Here is a 19,451-nt window from a genome sequence, read left to right as displayed (position 1 = left end):
TCAATTAGAGTTTAGGTTTATATAGCCCAGCACTGGTTCCTGTGGAGGTTTCTGCTTGTGGGTTTCTTCTCCTTTAAGTTGTAATTCTCTGTATTCAGTCTCTCTAATTTTTAGGACAGTAGTTTGCCCTGTGACCTCACTTCTCTGATAGATCTGAGACAAGTTTTTATTTTCCAGGCCCTTTTCAGCTTTTTGTTTGTTGTTAGGATGCAGTAATGACTTCCAAACTCCTTACATGTTACAATGGAAACCAGAGAAGTTTTTAGTCTAGGTTTTTAAAGTAGAAGTAGGTCACTGATTGTAAACCTTTCTTCTTTTTAAACATAAGCATGTAAAGCTATAACTTTCCATGTAAGCACTTCTTTAGCCGCATCTCACCCATTTATAATGTTTTCTATTATCAATCAGTTCAAAAAATTTTCTAATCCCCAACATAATTTCTCATTTGACACATGGGTTATTTAAAAGGATATTGCTGAATTTCTAAATATTGGGGATTTTCTACTTACATTTGTTACTAATTTCCACTTTAATACTGTTGTGGTCACAAAATATACTATGTATCACTTCAATCTTTGATATTTGTTGAGATGTGTTTTTTGATGCAGCACATGTTGATCTTTATGAATGTTCCATGAGTACTTGAAATAATTTATATCTGCATTTGTTAATTAGATCGACTTGGTTAATAATGCTGTTCAAATCTTCTGTATATTTACTGATTATATTGTCTACTTAGACAAAGCGATGTTAACAGCACTATGTAAGTCAGGGTTCTCCAAAGAAACAGACACAATAGAAGATATAAATATCTATGTATTAAGACAATTATTTAAAGGAATTGGGTCATGTGATTTTAGGAGCTGTCGAGTCTGAAATCAATAGGATAGGCCATCAGGCTGGAAACTCAGGTAGGTGTTAGTGCTTCAATCTTTTTTTTTTCCTTTTTGAGACGGAGTCTCACTCTGTCGCCCAGGCTGGAGTGCAGTGGCGCCATCTCAGCTCATTGCAAGCTCCGCCTCCTGGGTTCACGCCATTCTCCTGCCTCAGCATCCCGAGTAGCTGGGACTACAGGCACCCGCCATGACGCCCGGCTAATTTTTTTGTATTTTTAGTAGAGACGGGGTTTCACCATGTTAGCCAGGATGGTCTCGATCTCCTGACCTCGTGATCCACCGGCCTCGGCCTCCCAAAGTGCTGGGATTAGGAGGAGGAGGAGATAATGACAATGTTAATAAGTTGGTTCTAGTGCAGTGTTTTTCTTGTCTTAATAGCATTTAACTCCCCTGTACACAACTGATTCTTTTTAAAGAAACAATTTGAAATGTAAGTCTGTATAAAATTTGTTTTTAAATTGTACAGTGTCTTTTTTTATATAGTTAACACACTATCCAATGTGTCTTTAGATAGCCCTGTCCAGGTAGTATTTTCAATAGCCACTAACCTTACCTGGCACAGTATGGGGGTTGTAAATTGGCATGGAAATTTAAACAGGTTCTTTCTGGTGCACTGCACAAATTAGTTATATGTGGAGATGGTAGTTCTTTCATCTTCAGTTGTCTCTGATGCAGTTTATACAAAATAATTGTTGTTTTGATAACTGAATACAACTCTATAATTGTAAAAAAAAAAAACAGTTGCAGCCATGTTGTTGACATTTTGAATGCTTCTAAGTAAATACAATTTGAAAATTATTTTGGCTTAAGCCAGTTATTTATTAACAGAAATTTATTATGTTAACCCATGGGTTTTAAGAATTATTGAAAATAAAGGAATTAAATTTTTAAAAGACAAGCTAAGCTTATTGTCTTTCTTTTTTCAAGAAAGGTTAGCTAACAAGTCATCTTTAGTTGTAAATAGGGAAAAACCACTCTTGCCATTCACCATGTACCACATACCATACCGTGTTTGCATTTTTTATAGTAGAATTTATGGGTTTGGGGGGGTTTTTGGTCATTTTTTGTTTTTGTTTTTTTTTTTAGATGGACTCTTGCTCTGTCACCCAGGCTGGAGTGTGGTGGCACAATCATAGCTCACTGCAGCCCCAAATTCCTAGGCTTAAGTGATCCTCTGCCTTAGCCTCCCGAGTAGTTGGGACTACAAGCAAGTTCTACCATATCTGGCTAATTTTTTTTTATTTTGTAGAGACAAGGTCTCACTATGTTGACCAGGCTGGTTTTCAACTCCTGGCCTCAAATGATCCTCCTTTCTCAGCCTCCTAAAATGTTGAGATTACATACTAATTACATAGTAGACATTTGTAATAAGAATTTTAAGTCTAATTGGATAAGGTTTTAAAAAACCAGAAGAAATTTTAATTTAAAAAAAAAAAAGAAAAACTAAAGTTTGCGCTACTCATACTATTGACTTACATTCAAGTTGATATCCTTAGTGGGAGGAGAACCACACAAAATGAGTGGGCTGATAAAATTAGCCAAAATAAACATATCCATAGAAAACTATCATTCTATCTCCAAAAGAGTATTAATAGTATTTTTAGTTTATTATGTCTGCAACTTACTGATCATGCTGATATACTGGAAGTTATAGCAATAATTTTTTGTCAAGGATTCTTTAAGACCCAAAAGCTATTGAGAAATCTTGGTCTAAGGAGAAGAAAAGAGAGCCGAAGATTGAAGCTTGAAGAAGTCCAGCGTTTCAGATCAGATGGAGGAGCACTGGCTGGTAAATGAAGAAGGAGAAGGAGCAACTGAAGAGGCAGTAGACAATCCAAAAGGATCTAGTATCATGGAAACCAAGTCAGTGGAGGATCTACTGGAGTGGCATGGTCAGCTTTGTTGTGCTTTGATAAGAGGGTAAGTGATAAGAAACTTATTAATGTTTGTCGAACTTAGCTTCAGGGAGATGATTGATAACTGGTTTAGCCCTTTCAGAGGAAGATTAATTAATGAATGAGAGCTAAGGAAGTGGAGCTGTTGAGTAAAGACAAGTGTTGCCTTGCGGTGCTACTTCTTATGCACAGGTAAAGAGGGAGAGGATTAGGGTGGTAACAGGAGGGGAAAATAGGATAAAGAGATGTTTATAAATTAAAAGACTTCCATATGTTTAAACGCTGATGAGGAAAATCCAGTAGAAAGAGAGAAGGAGAAGATATAGAAGAGAAGGAGGATGATAAAAACATGATAAGAAAGAAGTGGGCTTCTGATGTTGGTAAGAGGATTGGCCCAATGGCAAGGAGTGTCACCTCCAACCAAAATGGGAGGGGGAAACAATGGGTACAGAGGCAGGTAGGCTTGTCGTGAGGAAGGTACTTTAAGTTTAGCCTGCTTGGAATCCCATCATTTTAGTTTTTAATTCTGTGCCCTCTCCATTACATTACAATTCCTTGAATGTAAACTAAAACAAGAGGGTTTAAAATAACAGCATTTTGCATATTCATCTCTCCTTGCTTTCCTTTTTTATGCCTTCCACTACCTTGCCTGTGCTCCCCCTTCCCCAGTGGGACCAACAACAAGGAGCTCTCTTGTTTACTGAGTAGGGTCAATAATTCAAAGCCCTTTGTGGACTTGTATAATGGTGAACATTTTTGCCAGGAATCATACCATAATTGGGCTTTGAATAAGAACAGAGTCCATATGCCACTACTCTTTTCAGGCATTAAATCAAAAAGAACGAGGGAAAAAACTCTGAATTCAAGCACATAACATGTCACCTCTCCTACATCATGTCAGTGTATACTGTGAATGCTATGAAATTTAGGAGGTTTCTGGTAAGGAAAATTATTTGTGCTTTTGAAAGAGAGTAGGTAGAAATACGGGAAGTTAAAGATTAATTACTTCTTCCAAGCAGGAACAAAACTGGGCTACTGTTCAATTTCTCACTTCAGTTTTGATTCTAAATTAGCTTTAAAAATCACAACAAAATGGACAAATAAGTAATTCTTGATGATACGGCGCGGCGCAAGGATGAAGAAATCATTTATTACTTTGGATGCTTCATGCAGAAAACAAACTCTTCTAAATGAGACCTTGCATCAGGGAAATAACTTCATTATACTGAAATATTTTCATTGTATATTTCATTATATAGAAATATTTCTGATCTACAGAATTTTAGAATTCCATGGCCACAAAATTTTTAATGAAGTATAAAAATTTTTAGAGGCATTCTTTTTTTATACACCTAAAACCTTATATTAGATTGAAAGCTCTTTAAAGGGGACTTGTTTTTGAATAAGTTGAACTATATCAAATTTCTGACTTTTGAGTTAAAAAGGATAGAATACCCACAGTGGCATGGGGTTCAATTTAATACTAGAACCATGTAGCACATGATAGGCACTTGATAAATTATTTTTAAATGAACAAATAAACCTGAGAACTCAGGCATGTATTCTATTCTATGTGGAAAATGCATCCTAGAAAAGGACATCAATAGCAAGCCAACTTCAAACATTCAACAAAACAGCACATGATTGCAAATTAACTACTATACAAACACAAAAACTTATAATTATCAAATGAGTTCTTGACAGTTTCTGATAGCTTCAACAAAAATCAACTGTGGAGAGTCTAAAATTTACTCGGTTGGTATTCTAGAAATGCCAGCCTTGTAGAGGTCAATGAAACATTAGCCAAACGGGGAAACAAATCCACGCTGAAGGATGTAGGTCCAATTACTGAAAGTAACTTTTTTTCCCAATTTCATTTTCGTATATTAGGAAAACATCAGAAAAAGTTCATAAACTCTGAAAATAAACAAAATACAACTTTTCGCAATTATGTTGAATTTAAACTTGAATATTATCATAAACCTTCTGGAAACTTTTAGGTTGAGCACACTTAATAGAAGTTGCAATTTTCAAGTAATTTTGGAATTTAGACATTAAGACTAGTGCCCAATCTAAATTTCAGAGCAGTACAATATCTACAAACACACACAGCCCAATCCCTATCATATCCCCCTATTAGCACTTATCATTATTTAAAACAAATATGTATTTAATAAATAGGTGAATCTATTCATTTTGTAATTATATATTGAGCTCCTATCCTGTAAAAACAAGTATCTTTTGTTTCTTAGTCATAAATATTTTTAACAGATGATAGCTCTAATTCAGGATGCAGGAAATCTTCTTTTTCTTTTCATCTCACTAATGAAAACATAAACTGTTCTATGTGATAAAAGCCAGTTACACTAGTCATGTATTTTAATAAAGCCATCATAAATTACTAACTTTTAATAAAAAATTTTAAAAAGCCATGTGTGCCCATTTTTGCAGGCAATTCAATAATAAACACAGCTGTTGCACTGAGACGCCTCAGTAACTGCTCTAATTAGTCATTTTTGAATCTGTGCTCCCATAAAATATTTCTGGCACTGTGTGCTAAACATCGTACATGGCGCATCTCACTGAATTCTCACAAAAATCCTTTGTGATAGGAGCTAATATTGTCACCATTCCTTTACATAAGGAAACTGAAGCTCAGAAAGATGAAGTAACTCTCCCAGGGTGACATGACTAGCAAGAAATAAAACTGTAATTCATATCCACACCTCATCCAAATCCCTTGTCTTTAATTTCTATGTTTATATGGTCTCTCACTTGGGAATAAGAACTTCTTCCTTTTTCAAACACTTAATATTGCCCCACCATCACAAGAAGTCACCAGCATCAGGAGAGGTGGCAGGCCATCTTAGGGAGGCCACAGAAACTATGGTCCTCTTCCCATGCCCTACAAGAGAGATACACATTTAAATAATTTAAATATTTAAGGCTCACTCTACTTCTTAAAATATGCAGCTTTATACAGTGTTTAAGAACTTCAAAGGTAAACCTAAGTTCACGGCCCTGGTTAACAAATCATTCTCTCTGCTTCAGAGCTATGATCGACAGCAATTCCCTTTAACTGGAATGATTATACCCTTCCCTCCACTCAAAGCATAACTTTATGCTTTTTCTCTTGGACTCTCTTCAAGACTGTCCTTCTCAATGAAGTGATTCCTGAATGACCTTAACTGACCCCAGGGCAAAAAAAAAAATGTTTGCTTATTTCCACCAAGGGCACCCCATGCTCCGGAAGAGCTGGGTGTATCTTTGTTTCTCTCCCCTGCATAAGTCAGTATCAGTCCTGTCTACCTTATTACCCTGGTGCCCCAAAAGCAAAGATTCTACAGTGAGTGTGTTCTCAGTAGTTATGACTTAAATCCAGATTAAAATGCTACAGATGATTGTGTCATTCTGCTGAAAAGCAAAGTTCTGTTCACAGGGTCACCAAATCCTTTCCCGCTTTAGGTGTTTGCTATTACTGGCTGCCCCGCAGTCCTGTGCCACCTCCCAGACCAGGAAGCACATGCTGTTTCCTATCCCTCCTGCTACTCTGCAGGAAATGCTTGGCTTTGAGTAATCAGGGATGCATTGGCTGGAAATGCTAGTGGTGGAGACAGAGCGGAGGCTGACACCAAATCCAGACAGTGTAAGGACTTTTCCCTAGCCAGGTGTTTGACTTTCTACATTTCCTCCTGCTGTTCCGCCTCTAAGTCCTGTCTACACATAAATAGTCATCTAGTCCAGTTAGATGTGAAGTCTAAATACTAAGTGATATTAAGTATTTTTACTAGTAAAATACCCTGAATCATCATATTAAAATGATTTTCTGGTCCCAAATGCTGTTTACAATTCAATTCTAAATTGTTACTATCCGCCTAAAATCAGGAGGCATTTTGTAACTATCAAACAGCAAGAACGTTTCCATGGTTCCGTTAGGAAAAACAACATAAAATTCTAACTCACTTTAATTCTATATCCACCAACAGTAAACAAACTATTCACAGGAAGAAAACAAATTGCTTTTGAGTCACAGAGGAAAGAGTAAGAGAAAATTGCTAATATTTATTGTGTGTTTATTACTAGGTCAACTCAGATTCTCCAAGAAGCAGGCACCAAGACAGAATTAGATGTGAAAGAAATACACTCAGAGAAATGCTCTTGAAGGATAAAGACGCCAAGGAGCAAGAGGAACTGTAAAAACCTCCAGATCATGTTGCTGTTTTCAATAGTTCTTTATTTAGAACTAAATGAAATTGTCTGAGTTTTGACAATTATAATATTTTATTTCTGATTAATCAGAAAATAGTTTGCCATAAAAATTTATCACTTCTGATATTAGCACATACATTTGTTTTTATTGTAATTTCAAAACTAATGTCAAGACTGAGCAAATCATAAGATGGAAGCACCTGTGAGTGCCTGGGACCCTCAAGATCATCAAATCCAGCTTTCCCTGCAGAGATGGTCTTTCAACTTTTGCCTGAACATCATCCTTGTGAGGGAAATCGTTTCATCACAAAGCAATCCAGTTTACTACTGGAACACTGCAATTATTTGAAGGTTTGTCTTTTTATTTCTTTTTATGTAGACTTTAGGGAAAATCTTCCTACAGCCTTCCACCTAGAGCTATGAGAGGGGATACTGGAAGAAAGTTACTGAGTGCCCCCTTCTTCTCTGGCCTGGGCTAATGAACCCTAGTTCATCTCATGATTTCTTCTATACAATTGTTTCTACAATAATAACCACCTCAGTCAACTTCCTCTAGATCTCCTATAATTTTTTTAATATCCTTCAAAATATATGGCAACCATAACTTGATTGTCCAGCCAGATGAAGCGACTACACTGAATACAGTAGGATAATCTAGTCTCTGTATTTCTCCTAATGAATTAGATTTTTGGCATCACATGTCACAACATTGCTTCATATGAATTGGTACTTAAAAGAAAACTCGACGCCATAGAACTATAAAATTAAATCCAGGAAGAACCTCAGAGACGATCTTCTTCCAACATCCTCTTTCTCAGATAAGGAAATTAAGGTTTTAAAAGATCTTGTGCCAAAAGTCACACAGTTGACTTGTGGCAGTTAAGATTAAATTTTAAAACTCCTAATGCAATGTTTTGTTTTGTTTTATTTTCCTGCAAAGTGTGACTGAGCTTGTTCTCCCTACCCATCATCCACTTGTTTCTTAAGCTAAGTGCAAAATTTTACATTTATCCTTTTGTACATGCAATTTAGACTTTGTGAGCTCTCTGAATCACCAGCCATAGGAGTCTTTATAATGATTAGGTGAAGAGAATTCGAAAGTGGGCTAGTAAAATACCCTGAATCATCATATTAAAATGATTTTCTGATCCCAAATGCTGTTTAGTCCCACTTTTCTCCCAAGGGCAGCCCCTGTGTTCTGCTCTGACTGGGCCCGTTCTTTTGCCTTACCTACTTTCTTGATTTTGATAGCAAAACATCTGGATCTACTGGATAACACTGCTCACCAACACAGGTCATCTTTTTCTTTACCCAAGGCAAGTATGCCACCTTATAAAGGACTTTGCACTGGACATGATGGTTTACACCCTACTCGAGAGGCTGAAGTGGGAAGATCATTTGAGCCCAGGGGTTCAAGACTGCAGTAAGCTATACTTATTCCACTGCACTCCAGCCTGGGTGACAGAGTGAGATCCCCAATAATAATAACAAATAAATAATAAAGGAGTTTGCTTCTGTTGATCTCTGAGTCTTTAAATATGATTACCACTTACTCAAATATGATTACCACTTACTCATTCTCCTTAGCTGAGACCTTAGCTAGTGTTCTGACTAAACAGCTTATCCTAGCAATGGTTGATCATGTCATTTTACTAGCTCACTTTACCTCCCCAGACGGCAGATCCTCGTTCCCCAAGTAGAACCTGAGATTTTGGTGCCATTAATTCATAGGTTTTTCTCCACCTATTCATGTCCATCTACATTTACTCAATTATTTCTAGCACGTCTGCTATGTGTAAAGCACACATGAGCTTTCACTTTTTCATTTGGTGGCTTGTTTTGGCTCTTTAAACTTATAGTTAAAGCCTACTGATTTCTTCCCAGGTTTGAGTATTTCACCTTATTGTTAAAGTCTACCAATTTTTTCTAGTTAATGTACAAATGCACTTTAAATCCAAGGAAACCAATGCTCCGAAACCAAATGTAGCATGTATACATCTTAAATGTGTAAATTAGATATCTTTTGCCCTTAACTGGCAGGTATGGATTTATTGGTTTGCTAAGAATTTAATAGTACTCTTGCTATAGTTATTTGCTCTAAGATACTCACTGGAACCACAATTTAATAACATGGCCTACACAGCCAATATATTAAGTTGCTGTTATAGAGGACTCAGTCATTAACTCAGTAATTTCATTTTAGCTTCTCTGTGTTGGTGGTGGTGGTGTTATTTTAGCTTCTGTTCCTCCTTATATTCCTGGCCCCCACCAAAGATAACATGGAGATTAAATGATTCCATATTCTGTGCTAACTGTGGTCAGGAAGAAAAAAGAAAGCTATCTAGAGAGCACTCCCTCTCTCAATAGCTTCTCTTCCCTACCTGCCTATTGAGGCTTAGCAGGAGACAATGCCTTGGAGGAAGACTAAGTCATTTAAAGACTGTCATTAATTCCTGGTAACAAAATGAAATATGGCAAGTTACAATTTTATTAATATGAACTTTATTTTTCTTTCTCTCAATTATCCACTTATCCATCTATCCAAAAGCAAACAAGCAAACATATTTCAGAAGCCCCTCCTATGAGCTCAGCAGTTTGATCTAGTTAATTCAAGGGAACATTAGGGTGAGAAAATCTTTGAATGCTCTGAAATTTAACATAAATTCACATGAGAGGTATGAGAGTTTTAGACTTGGTTTCAGAAAAGAGAGATCCCCATGAAAACTTTGAATTGTTGGAGCATGATATAGTAATCCCAGCTCAACTCACTCTGCATTTGGTTGACATTGACTAGTACACCCTGATATATCCTAATACACCTACTGTAAATTCCTTAACTTGACTTAACTGATCTTCTAGATAGAAGCTTTGCTGCCCCCACACTGGTGCTCCCCAGGAATCATGAAAAAGAGTTCTAAAAGTTTAGGGGAAGTTAATCAAACATACCAAACACAGGAATTATAGAGGCACATGCCACTGGACTACTTCTGAAATTAGTAATCTGATTAATTATTAACTCCTTGCAACAACTCAAGGCAGTCTAGTACAGAGTAAAGAGCTAACCTACCAACATCTAAATCCTTCTCTGATTATTACAAGTTGTGTAACCATGTACACTTTTCTTAACATGTTTTGTCTCAGTTTACCTATAAAACAAAGATGTTAACAGTACTTATCAAGAAGGTTAAATAAATTAATACATGTAGAAAACTTAGTGTGTAGTAAGTGTTATAATTGTTAGGTATTATTTTCCTAATCTCAACCTTGTAATAATAAAATCTCAACCTTCCAATAATAAAAAGGATAACATAAACATATTCCATTATGTTTAAACTCCATACCATGTGAATCCTTAGTAGGAATTCCAATTGTCTTAGTCTGTTGTATGCTGCTCTAACAAAATACCTAAGACTGTGTAATTTATAAAAAAAGAAATGTATTTGGCTCATGAATGTATTTGGCTCAGGCTGGGAAGTCCAAAATCAAGGGGCTGTATCTTGTGAGGACCCTCTTGCTGTGTAATCCCATGGCAGAAGACAGGAAGGCAAAAGAGCATGACAGAGGGGGAAGAAGGGGACCAAATTTATCCATGTATCAGGAACTCACTCCTGTGACAACTGATTCACTGCTGCACTAATGGCATTAATCCATTCATGAGACCAGATGTGGTCTTATAACCTAACCATTTCTTAAAAGTCCCACCTCTCAAACCTATGGCATTGAGAATTAAGATTCCAACACATGAACTTTGGAGGACACATTCAAACCATAGCACTGATATACTGTCTACAGGCCTTTGTTTACCATTCTTTGACATATCTGACCACAGACCATACACACTGTGACAAACCAAAAGATTTTCTTCTGTTGGTGAAACTCTGTCATCGGGCCAGTGAAGGCATGAAATTGAGAGGTGAAGCTGCCTGGGCTTCTGGGTCAGCTGGAGACTTGGAGAACTTTTCTGCCTAGCGAAAGGATTGTAAACGCACCAATCAGCACTCTGTGTCTAGCTAAAGGATTGTAAATGAACCAATCAGCACTCTGTAAAAATGCACCAATCAGCTCTCTGTGTCTAGCTAAAGGTTTGTAAACGCACCAATCAGCACTCTGTAAAAACAGACCAATCAGCGCTCTGTAAAATGGACGAATCAGCAGGACATGGGCAGGGCCAAATAAGGGACTAAAAGCTGGCCACCTGAGCCAGCCCTGGCAACCCGCTGGGGTCCCCTTCCACACTGTGGAAGCTTTGTTCTTTCACTCTTTGCAATAAATCTTGCTGCTGTTCACTCTTTGGGTCTGCACTACCTTTATGAGCTGTAACATTCACTGCGAAGGTCTGCAGCTTCACTCCTGAAGCCAGCGAGATCACGAACCCACTGGGAGGGACAAACAACCCTGGACATGCCATCTTTAAGAGCTGTAACACTCACTGCAAAGGTCTGTGGCTTCACTCCTGAAGTCAGCAAGATCACGACCCACCCGGAGGAATGAACAAGTCTGGATGCGCCACCTTTAAGAGCTGTAACACTCACTGCAAAGGTCTGTGGCTTCACTCCTGAAGTCAGCAAGACCACAAACCCACCAGAAGGAAGAAACTCTGGACACATCTGAACATCTGAAGGAACGAACTCTGGACACACCATCTTTAAGAACTGTAACACTCACTGCAAGGGTCCATGGCTTCATTCTTGAAGTCAGCGAGACCAAGAACCCACTGGAAGGAACCAATTCCGGAAATAAAATGACTGAAGTAGCCATTACATGACCACGATATTTATTATTATATGTAAATAATTAAGTATATAAATGTCTCTTTTTTCAGGGTTCAAAACTAACTTCGGTGCTAAATGGAGAACTGAGACAATCATACAGGCTTGGCAGATTAGTGTAGGGCAAACAAGAGAGGGAAAAACATGGTTTGAATTAGCCTATGAATTGTTTCTATATCTTCTCTCACTTGAGCATGATTAAATAAACATTTGCATATTCACAATAGCAATTAGAAGAAAACATTTTAAACATGTTGCTTTAAACTAAAAAATCTAAAAACATGCAAACAACCATTCCAACCACTACCTTGAACCTACAAGTACTATTTTATCCTTCGGGATCCCAAGCAACACATAAATTTAAAGCAGAGAGCACACAAGAACCCCAGTAGAAAGGAAACAGCTGGTTAACAGCTGCATAGTGATACCATACGCCAGTTTTCGATGAAAAATAACACGTTTGATTAGAGCCTATAAGCTAAACCTCTTATCCCTGGTTATCTCGTGGCTAAACAAGGTTCTCTCATGTTTTATTCCCTTCACATTTGGGCCCCATCCTGCAGCCCTAGATTAAAGGCAAAGAAGAAACATGGATTTCAGTCACATTATCTGCTTTCTAAATCCAAATTCAAAACTATTATTCATTCAAAGTAAATATGCATAGCATATCATGAGAGAGAACATTTTGTTCAAGGAGACCCAAAGAAAGCATGTTAATTATAACTTGTATTCACGTAGCACCTAACTTAGGAGGAGTTCAAAGCAAATGCACGTGTGGAAAAGGTCAAACCCACCAGTGAAACAGGAAAGCCATGGAGCTTCTTTTCCATTCCATGTCATCCATATGAGGCGGGGTTTCCTTTTATGTCTAAGTTTAGACATCATCAGAAAAGTCAAACCACAAGAGAATGATGAAAATTGTGCTAAAATGTGGTTGATGTTTATGTTTTCTGTACCAACACAACCCTTTGGTGGAAAGTCTGAATCAGCTTCTCTGAGAACTTACTTATGATACATAATTAGAAGCGTTTACTCTTAAAAAAATTTTTAGCACTCAATAAAGCTCATCATATAGTCTGTATAAGCAGCATACAAGGTTATAGCACTATGGGAGTTAAGAAAATAAATGAAGCTTTGGTTCTGTGGTGGGAGAGGTCAATTATATCCACAGGTTGAAGGCAGTTGTTACTCAATAGGCAGAAATAAGGAAAAAAATTGAGACCTACATACAAGGAGAATAAAATGACATAAAACATGATAATGAAGAGAAAAAAGTGAGGGATATAAAGGGAGTGGTGAGTAGCCCCATACATCTAAAGATGGGTTAGAGTTAGAAAATTTATGACATGGGGAGTATTGTATAGGGCTTAAAAGTGAGGGTGTGAATCCCAGCTCTACCACATGGTTCTCTTGTGACCTTGAATAAGTTACATAAACTCTTCAAGCCTTTGTCTCCTCTTCATTAAAATGGAGTTAATAATATTACATAGCTCATATGGTTTCCACAAAGATTAAGTGAGATAATCCCTGTGATAATCACAAAGGGAGAAAGTAGGTTCTATTATTCATCTTTGTATGTTTGGAAGTAAGCACAGTGCTTGTTATATAGTAAGTGCTCAATAAATGTTAGCTTCCATGATGATTAAGAATTTTAAGATAAGAAAAGAAAGGTAGATCCAGAGCAACAAGACATTGGGCTATCACATTAAGGGACTTGGATTGTATATAATGATAAATGGAGAGACAATAGTAAAGTTTGTGATCAGAACATTGCTTAAGTTAATCTAGAAAATAAATTGTAAGGAGACTAGAGTTAGGACTACCACAGAGGAGGCTAAAGAGAGCCCAAGCTAGATGGGTGACTGTGCTTCTGGAAAGAGGAGAAAGAAGAAATATCTTGGAGGAAGCTTAGGAGCAACCCACAGGAAAGCCATAGAATATTTTCTTTAGCTGGGCGTGGCGACAAGCGCCTGTAGTCCCAGCTACTCGGGAGGCTGAGGCAGGAGAATTGCTTGAAACCCGGAAGCGGAGGTTGCAGTGAGCAGAGATCGCGCTACTGCACTCCAGCCTGGGCGACAGAGCGAGACTCCGTCTCTACAAAAAGAAAAGGAAAAGAAAGCCATAGAATATTTTCTACATCTTCATAAAAACAAAAGGGCTGAATTCATAAATGACTTAAGCTCAACATTAGACTGACCACTGGGACAATGAAACAAACTCTAAGACTCAAATATCCTGAAGATATAAATTCCAGATAAATTAGACATTTACTGGCAGGAAGTTAGAACTTTCATCTTAACGAAGAAAAATTCAGGAAAACAGACTATTTCTATGACTTAGACCTCAATCAAAGTCCCGAGGGAGATGTTTATTTAATAAAATAGTTAGGAGTGCTGACTGGGTAGCCAAACTGCCCGAGTTCAATTTCAGCACCGCCACTTTCTAGTTGTGTAGCAAGCTACTCAACCACTCCATACCTGTTTGCTCCTCTATACAATGCTCACCCCTGCTGGTATCTAATTAATAACAGTATTTATTTTTAAAGGTTTTTGTGAGGATTAATGATTTAATACACTTTAAACACTTAGAACTGTGCCAGGTACATAATTAACCATTGATAAATGTTAGCTTTTTTTTTTTTTTTTTTTTTTTTGAGATGGAGTCTCGCTCTGTCACCCAGGCTGGAGTCCAGTGGCGCGATCTCGAATCACTGCAACCTCCCCATCCCAGGTTCAAGCAATTCTTCTGCCTCACCCTCCCAAGTAGCTGGGACTACAGGTGCATGCCACCATGCCCAGCTAATTTTTTGTATTTTTTTTTTAGTAGAGAGGGGGTTTCACCGTGTTACCCAGGATGGTCTCGATCTCCTGACCTTGTGATCTGCCCACCTCAGCCTCCCAAAGTGCTGGGATTACAGGCGTGAGCCACCGTGCCCTGCCAAATGTTAACTATCTTAATTCCTGTGCTATTTTGATTTGATTTGGGCCAAGATTTACTGGTGGCATGTGGATCAATCCCAAATGCTACGCCACTTTCCCTGTGATTCACAATGATGACCCATACACCATGATATACCACTGCCCCTAATAAAACAGACTCATTTTTCACTTCCCCAATCTCCCACATACCAAAGATACAAGGTTTGACTATTTTGCACATAGTATGAAATGTTACTCTTCCTTGCATGCATCATGCATGTTCACATCATAAAGTGGAATGGCTCTAAAAACCAAGTGTTGTGGCTTCAGATGACTGATAACAGATGTTAAAACAAATTCCTGATTTAGGTTAAAAAATCTCAAATACTTTCAATATTTGTATGATTTTTTTAAAAGAGACATTTTTCAAATATGAGTTACAAAAACAAAATCCATATTCAAAGTACATTCTGTATAGGGATTTAAAAGAAAATTAGCCGGGCATGGTGGCTCATGCCTGTAATTCCAGCACTTTGGGAGGCCGAGATGAGAGGATCGCTTGGGCCTGGGAGTGTGAGACCAGCCTTGGCAAAACAGTGAGACCTTGTCTCTCCAAAAAAAAAAAAAAAAAATTAATTAGCTGAGTATAGTGGTGCATCTGTAGTCCTAGCTACTTGGGAGGCTGAGGTGGGAGGATCACTTGAGCCTGTGAGGTGGAGGTTGCAGCAAGCCAAGATTGAGCCATTGCATTTCAGCCTGGGCAACAGAGTGAGACCTTGTCTCAAAATAAATAAATAAAATAAAATAAACCAATTTTGTGTTATATTTTTAGAAAATGAGTTTAAAAATAATAAAAAGTCTTCTGTTTATCATCACAGAGTAGGCAATTTCTCCATAACTACTATGTAAAATATAAAATGTAGACAATGAACTCATAAAAAATAAAATAATTATACTGTTTATCACCACATAATTGCTATATAAAATTATGAAATATATATTAATTCAAGTGTCTTATTCTAACACACAAACTTTCTGTTGCACATAATGGGCCATTTCAAGCCTTTGATGTTTAATTACTATTTAATGATAGACTACTAATTCCAAACCAGTTCACAAGGTTGAAACTGTTTCTTGGATCAGTTCAGCATCCACTGCAATTTTAACTACCCTGAATTACTAATTTAGTATCATCATGGACATGCTAAATTAATTATTTCACTTAATATTGAGCATAAGCTAAGTGCATTGGAAATCCGCATTTCTTGATATCTGAAAGAAATAAGAAACTAAGAGCTACAGATTTTTAAAAGAGCATTCAGAAAACTTCAGAATGAATCAGTGCAAGTAATCACAAGTCTCTAATTTCTAGGCAATACTTTATTTCACTAAACATGGAATCTTTGAAATATTCCTTTAACACAGAATAGAGTTTTATGTATCCCAACTTGTCCCATACTGATCAGAAAGTGACAATCATGAATGCCTAAAGAAACCCTTTAAAAGTCAAGATGACCTTTCCAGAATGTACACTCCCATTTTGTGCATAATTATTCTACATGGCAAACAAAAAGACCATGATTATTTTATAAAACCACATCTGTCTAGATAAAGCAAACCATATTTTTATGTCACTCCATAATATTAAGCAACGTGATTAAGTATTCACATCTGTTATCCTTTTATTCTTCTCCTTTATCATCAGCTAAAAAGAAGACATGAAAGAAGTGAATTGATCTTTAACCAGAGGAAAAAGGAAAATACCCCACCTTTGGCTTATCAACACTGGCAACTGTTACCAAGCTCTGGGCTCAAAAGACCTAATAATTACCTTCAGGGTAAGGGACAGTAACAACATCCAAATTCCTCCCAACAGACCTTCCATGCAATTTATCTTATTGCCTCCTGGAAACAAGATGTGTATGTTAGGTTTGCAGTGTCAGTGTGATCCTTTCCATTCTTCAATGTGAGAAATAAACAGGTAGCAATATGTATCATGGCTAAAAACTCAGGCTTGTATTAGAATGCCGAGAGTTCAAATCTCAGCAACCCCACTTACAGAATGTATGATGCTGGGCAAACTATTTCTCTAAACTTCAGCTTTTTTATCTATAAAATAGGTCCACATAAAGGGTTTAGAACAAACCCTGGTACAATGTAAGTCCTCAATAAATAGTAAACAATAAAATTATTATCACAACTTAATTAAGAGTGACAGATACATTCTGCAGCAAAGGCATGAATGATGACTGTATTTGTGTGACTGGACAAGGGCTTTCTGTTTGTTACTTTCAGTCAGAGGAGACAGCATTAGAGAAATAAGTGAGGCCAGGATTCAGTTCTTAGAAGCATAGAATAAGCCCTATTTTGGCTCCCTTCTCCCATTAGAGACAGCCGCATTTTCTTGTGCAGCACAGCGCCTGCCACATCCCTGAGACACAATGGTGAAGGTGAAGGCCAGAGTCAACGAATTTGGCTATACTGGGTGCCTGGTCACTAGGGCTGCTTTTAACTCTGGTAAAGTGGATATTGTTGCCATCAATGACCCCTTCATTGACCTCAACTACCTGGCCTACATGCTCCAGTATGATTCCACCCATGGCAAGTTCCATGGCACCATCAAGGCTGAGAATGGGAAGCTTGTCATCAATGGAAATCCCATTACCATCTTCCAGGAGTAAGATCCCACCAAAATCAAATGGGGCGATGCTGGCACTGAGTACGTTGTGGAGTCCACCAGCATCTTCACCGCCATGGAGAAGGTTGGGGCTCATTTGCAGAGGGGAGCCAAAAGGGTCATGATCTTTGCCCCCTCTACTGAAGCCATCATGTTCATGATGAAAGTGAATTATGAGAAGTATGACAACAGCCTTAAGATCATCAGCAATGCCTCCCGTACCACCAACTGCTTAGCGCCCCTGGCCAAGGTCATCCATGACAACTCTGGTATTGTTGAAAGACTCATGATTACAGTCCATGTCATCACTACCACCCAGAAAACTGTGGATGGCCCTTGCAGGAAACTGCGGCCTGATGGCCACAGGGCTCTCCAGAACATCATACCTGCATCTACTAGCACTGTCAAGGCAATGGTCAAAGTCATCCCTGAGCTGAACAAGAAGCTCACTGGCATGGCCTCCCGTGTCCCCACTGCCAAGGTGTTGGTCGTGGACCCGACCTGCCATCTGGAAAACCTGCCAAATATGATGACATCAAGAAGATGATGAAGCAGGCTTCAGAGGACCCTATCAAGGGCATCCTGGGCTACACTGAGCACCAGATTGTCTCCTCCGACTTCAACAGTGACACACAGTCTTCCACCTTTGATGCTGGGGCTGGCATTACCCTCAACGACCACTTTGTCAAGCTCATTTCCTGGTATGACAATGAATTTGGCTACAGCAACAGGGTGGTGGACCTCATGGCCCACATGGCTTCCAAGGAATAAGGCCCCCGGACCACCAGCCCCAGCGAGAGTATAAGAGGAAGAGAGAGGCCCCCAGCTGCTGGGGAGTCCCTGCTGCACTCAGACCTCACAACACTGAGGATCTCCCCTCTTCACAATTTCCACACAGACCACCTGAAAAGGGAGGGGCCTAGGGAGCTCCACCTTGTCACGTCCTATTACTAAAGTCCCCTGTGCTCAGTCAAAAAAAAAAAAAAAAGAAAAAGGTCCTACTTTATTGAGCAGCCATTATTTTTTAAACCAGGCATGTAAATAATAAAAATAATTCAAGCAGTGAGGGTGGAGTATGCAGTCAATGAAGAAGAGACTGGTATGCTCAGTAAGAAATCAATTGTAATAGGCTGGGCACAACAGCTCATGCCTGTAATCTCAGCACTTTAGGAGGCCAAGGCAGGTGGATTACCTGAGGTCAGGAGTTCAAGACCAGCCTGGCCAACATGGTGAAACCCCGTCTCTACTAAAAATACAAAAATTAGCTGGGTGTGGTGGCAGGTGCCTGTAGTCCCAGCTACTCAGGAGGCTGAGGCAGGAGAATCGCTTGAACCTGGGAGGCAGAGGTTGCAGTGAGCTGAGATCGCGCCACTGCACGCCAGCCTGGGAGACAGCGAGACTCCGTCTCAAAAACAATAAATAAATAAATAAATAAATAAAAAGAAATCAATCATAATAATTTAAACTAGAGAAGCTTGGGACCTGAACTAAGGTAATGGAAGGAATTTACATTGCAAAAACCTTGATGCATCTCCAACATTCAAGTTGTTATTAGATTCTGGGTTTTTAGCCATAAGCCTGCAAGGAGGGTTGGTCTGTTTTATGGAGCAGGAAAAAAAGCATTGCCCATATTAAGGCTCATTTTAGCTAGAGTTTTTATCCTAAAGAGATAACCAAATATTAACTAATTTTATAATTAATTTAAGACCAGTACACAATAGTCGTTTATTAAATATGAATAACAAGACTAGGGCAATAAAGTGATGTTTTTGTTATGTATTCTGTAAAATTAGAATAATAATGGTACCCACCTTATCCTGTTATTGTAAGAATTAAATAAATTAATATATGTAGAATGTCAATACCTGACACATCCTAAGTAGTTTTAGTTGGTAATAATAGTAATGGTAGCAGTGTTGTTTAGAATATTATGAACCAGATAAGCCCATATCTAAATATTAGTTTTCTGACAACCTCAACTCTTCAGAAGTAAGAAAAAGGGCAGCAGGTTACCATAGATTTTATCTTAGCACTCCTTCCTTTAAGACCTTTGTTCTTTTTTTATTTAACATGTGATTCTTAGGAAG

General features: G+C 38.2%; 1 protein-coding gene and 1 pseudogene across 1 annotated transcript in view; one reads left to right on the top strand and one right to left on the bottom strand.

Moving 5' to 3' along the window:
- Window positions 1–19,451, bottom strand: part of PDE7B (phosphodiesterase 7B) — a 686,767-nt gene that overhangs the window by 547,214 nt on the left and 120,102 nt on the right. Inside the window, exon 2 of the mRNA XM_063812658.1 lies at window positions 1,450–1,612. The gene's annotated coding sequence lies outside the window, so the exon portion shown is untranslated. The remainder of the gene's footprint in view (window positions 1–1,449; window positions 1,613–19,451) is intronic.
- Window positions 17,096–18,199, top strand: LOC747520 (glyceraldehyde-3-phosphate dehydrogenase-like; annotated as a pseudogene).

Source organism: Pan troglodytes, chromosome 5 (genome assembly GCF_028858775.2).
Source record: "Pan troglodytes isolate AG18354 chromosome 5, NHGRI_mPanTro3-v2.0_pri, whole genome shotgun sequence".
NCBI lineage: Eukaryota > Metazoa > Chordata > Mammalia > Primates > Hominidae > Pan > Pan troglodytes.
Note: the sequence above shows the minus strand (reverse complement) of the source record. Positions and strands in the feature narration are given on the sequence as shown.